Raw genomic sequence first — 4,488 nt, forward strand, 5'->3', positions numbered from 1 at the left:
CAGCAGTCCATTTCATTATTCAAAATATCCATTTCATTATTCAAAATTGGCTATTTCTCAATGTTCACGCGTAATTCGATATTTAAGTCCTTCGTTGCTCCTGTAATATCCGTTGTGGAACATATTTACTGTATACCTTTTGTTCTTCTCTTAATAAACGTTCGATCGAGGTAAAATATATATCTGAAATTAGGGGCTGAAGGGTCCTGTCAGTCTTTTCCATTATTCAAAATATCCATTTCATTATTCAAAATTGGCTATTTCTCGATGTTCAGGCGTATTTCGATATTTAAGTCATTCGTTACTCCTCTAATATGCGTTGCGGAACATATTGACTATATAACTTTTGTTCTTCTCTTAATAAGCTTTCGATCGATGTATAATATATATCTGTAATAAGAGGCTGAAGGGTCCTGCCAGTCCATTCCATTATTCAAAATATCCATTTCATTATTCAAAATTGGCTAACATGTTTAACCCCGCCACATTATTTATGTATGTGTCTGTCCCAAGTCAGGAGCCTGTAATTTAGTGGTTGTAGTTTGTTAATGTTGTTTATGTGCTACATATTTGTTTTTCGTTCATTTTTTGCATAAATTAGGCCGTTAGGTTTCTTGTTTGAATTGTTTTACATTCTCTTATTGGGGCCTTTTATAGCTGACTATGCGGTATGGGCTTTGCTCATTGTTGAAGGCCGTACGGTGACCTATAGTTGTTAATGTCTGTGTCATTTTGGTCTTTTGTGGATAGTTGTTTCATTGGCAATCATACCACATCTTCTTTTTTATATTTCCTCATTTTACGCATGTTGTAGCATATAGGTTGCACTTGTGTAAAACCAGCAATGCAGTTTTCCATAGGAACTGCCTAAATTGCATATGCAGTCACTCTTCATTCAGGAAGTTTTGAGGAGAATGTTATATTTCCCTGGAAAGGAGACATGCACTACTTTTTTTTGCACTAATAAAAACATATAGCTGTGCGGCATATTTTCAAGTTTTACTGCCCTCCATTTATAAACATTGCAGGTTCGCACTGAATTTTTCCATTAAATTTGACTCAACACCCAAATGTCTTCCAGTCCTCCTGAAAAATAAGTTAAATAAATAGACATTTTTATTTATATCCATTTAATCCTCAAATCAAGTCTTAATTAAAAAAAAATACTTTGCATCCATGGCAACAACTATGTAAAACAGTAGCAGTATTTTATGCACATTCAATTTCTCCCCAAAAGAGGCGTGACTTGCAAATCACACGTGATTTACAAAGTGCAACCTCTACTGTACTTTCAAACCCCTTTTAGTATCAAAATATTCTTATATTCTTGTTGTTATTTATGTAAGTAATAGAAAATAATAAGTTACAATGGTAGTTTTTTCATAATGGTATTTTTATAGTACTTCTAGTAACTATACTCTGTTTGCGGCAAGATGTGTTTTTTTCCTGTTCACTATTTTTTTTTTTTTATTCAAATTATTATTTGTTTTGTCTACTTAATAAACTCATTATATATTTGTGTTTTTCTTGTGCCTTTGTGTAAAAGCTATTTGAATCATGGTTAGTTTTACTACAATCTGTTTATTTTGTAGAATTTTTGTCTTCTTTATGTACTATACCATAAAATGCATAAAAAGTTGTCATACAAGCTGCAAAAAACTATCCCTATAACAAAAACATACACCTTATCTTTACTTTCTGTTTATGTTATAGCACACAAGCCTGTCAGCACTGATAAAAAAGTTAAATGAAGAGAGGTCAAATTATATGAACTTGTCAAATTACAAAATAATGAGATTAGCCATCATGATGATTTTTATATGATTTATATAAAAAATCTTACATCTGGGGTCACCTTCAGTTCCATCAGATATAAACAAAAAACTTAGTCATTCATGATTGTTTAGTGGTAAGGTCCTATATTTGATGTTTGAATATTAAAATACTGGAATAAAGTGCATTTCAAACAATGTTTACAATAACAATGGGTCTAATCCCATGGCGTCTAAGGAAATACACATTTCAGAAAGGAAACAAGCCATATAATAAGGGGGGAAATACAGAAATAAGACTTTACCTGCTGAAAAAGGCAAATGTGTGAGACTACCAAAAGACTTGTATGACTTAGTGACTAAATCTGTTTATAAAAAGAATGTTCAACTAATTCCTGCCTCTACAAAGTCAGCTCGCTTTCTAAGGCCGAAGCCTCCGACAAAAACAGAAGTTGAAAAATGTGCTGAATATGAAACAAAAACAGGGTAAGAATACTTTTTTTTGTTATTAAGCTTTCAAAAATAATTAAACTTGCTTAAAAAAACCATTTATAAACAACTATGAAGAAAAAGGCATGTGTCTTATATGCCAATTCTTTAAATGTGACATCTGAAGAAAATGCAAGCTAGGATTATACTTATTTTAAAATTTCTAGTCCTATATATATTTTCAAGAGCTAAATAGTGCATGGTTTTTATATATAATATATATTAAAACACAGGCAAAGAAAAAATATGCACTTTTGAGAGTACATTTGATCAAAAAGCTTATTTAAAGAAAACACTATTGTAAGGGAAGTAATTCAAAATAAAATTATTTTTTACATTTTCCAAACTTAGTTTAACAAATAAAAATCTAATTAACTTCAATTTTGGCAACATTTATCAACTTCAGGTCAGAGAAAAATAGTTTTCGACTCCTTCGGATCAATGAACTTGAACAGATGTGGAATGAGGTTTTCATAGAACACAGACAAATATCCCCTATGTGTACAGGGTTCATATCATGGGATTTAAGTGCAGAGCAGCAAAGAGGGCCTGCCTGGAGGGAAAAGGCAAGCTGCAATGAGTGTTCTTACCATTCAAAAATGTTCAACCTTTACAATGAGGTGATCGCTAAGAAACGTGGTCGTCGAACAGCAGCTATTAATCTATCCATACAAGTCGCACTTAATCACATAGCTATCAGCACAACTGGTCTACAGAAATTATTTCTTGGTTCTAATATACCAGCTCCTTCCACTTCAAGTATGCAACACAGTGCTAATGTTGTTTCTGAAATTATAGAAGAGTACAATCAAAAGGATTTGGTTCAGAAAAGAAAATTAATTAAGGAAATAAACATATTAAGAGGTGATAATCCTAATATTATTAACATTCAGGCCGACGGAATGTATAATAACCCTATTTATTCCGGAATGGGTAAAACACCATTTCAACCAGCTACCCAATGTACATATAACATGTTAGAAAATAATACTTATAAGCACAGTATTGTAAGCACAAGAGAAGTGTCTAAGCTTTGCTCAAATAAGAGTGAACATAAAACAAAAACAAAAGTTAAATCTCACAACGGTCACTGTTCCGCAAACATTGAAATGCATGACAGCATAGGCAGTGAGGAGCGATGGGCTAAAGACTGCTTGTTAGACCTGAAAAATGATGGTCTGGAAGTTCAAGAAATTACCACTGACCCTGACAGCAGTGCATTTAGAGCTGCAGAGTCTCTTTTTAAAGCTGGTACAACCAATACTCAGCCAATTCATTTTCTAGATACAAGACATGTGTCCGCAAATCATAGAAATTTTATTAAAAAAATGTCAGATCTGAAGGAAATAATGCCGGCACGATTAGTTTCAGAGAAAGATAAAATTCTAAAAAGGTTTGCATTAGATATGGCAGCACGTTGTCAGGCAGAGTACAATGCTGCCTTTGATAAATTCAATATGGACTCTGTACGGGTAAAAGTTCACCTATCATATGCATGTCATGCTATAGTTTCTTGCTATCAGGGTGATCATAACGGGTGTACAAAATATTCCCTTGTTTGTTCAAATAGGAACAGTTTGAAGACATGGACTGAAAAATCAGCTTATCTGAAAAATAACTTTAAATTAAATAAATTAGAGAACACAGCAGCATAGTTACGTGAATGCGTAAAATATCGCCTTGGACCTACCATGCTAAACCGTACATGCAAAAACACTAACACAAAAAAAGCTGAAGCAACTTACCGTGCAATACGTGCAACTGTACCTAGCAATGTAACATTTACCAGAAACTATAAAGGAAGGGTACATACAGCTATACACAATGTAAATAATGGCCCTGGAGAATCCATCGTTAAACTCTGTAAAGCGGCTGGGGTTCCCATCGAACCAGGAAGTCGTGCTGCCCGAAGTCTGAAAAATATTCAACAACACAATGAAAAACATAAATTATATAAGCAGTCAAAGCAGTACACAGATCAGAGATGCTAAAAAAAGCATGAACTATATAAAATATATGATGAGTATCAAGAGGAAAAAGACTATGAGAAAAACAAACTTTTACCGATAAAACGGCTGGCCGCAAAACAGCCTCAAGAGTATTCGTTTGCCAAAAAACTCCGATCAAGACATGTTAAAAATAAATAAATTACCTGCATCAGATAAGACAACACGGTAAATGATTATTTGTACACTGTTTTGTCCGTCTACAGAAAATTCTCTCTATG

The 4,488-nt window shown here is 33.3% G+C and overlaps 1 long non-coding RNA gene across 1 annotated transcript; it reads right to left on the minus strand.

Annotated features, from left to right (window-relative positions):
* Positions 1-826: 826 nt before the first annotated feature.
* On the minus strand, positions 827-4,158 carry LOC139526099 (uncharacterized). The gene is made up of 3 exons (XR_011665127.1): positions 4,075-4,158; positions 2,852-3,047; positions 827-1,086 (listed from the first exon to the last, which is right to left on the minus strand). It is a non-coding gene; the product is annotated as an uncharacterized lncRNA (long non-coding RNA).
* Between the last annotated feature and the right edge of the window lie 330 nt (positions 4,159-4,488).

This window comes from Mytilus edulis, chromosome 6, assembly GCF_963676685.1.
Source record: "Mytilus edulis chromosome 6, xbMytEdul2.2, whole genome shotgun sequence".
Classification (NCBI taxonomy): Eukaryota; Metazoa; Mollusca; class Bivalvia; order Mytilida; family Mytilidae; genus Mytilus; species Mytilus edulis.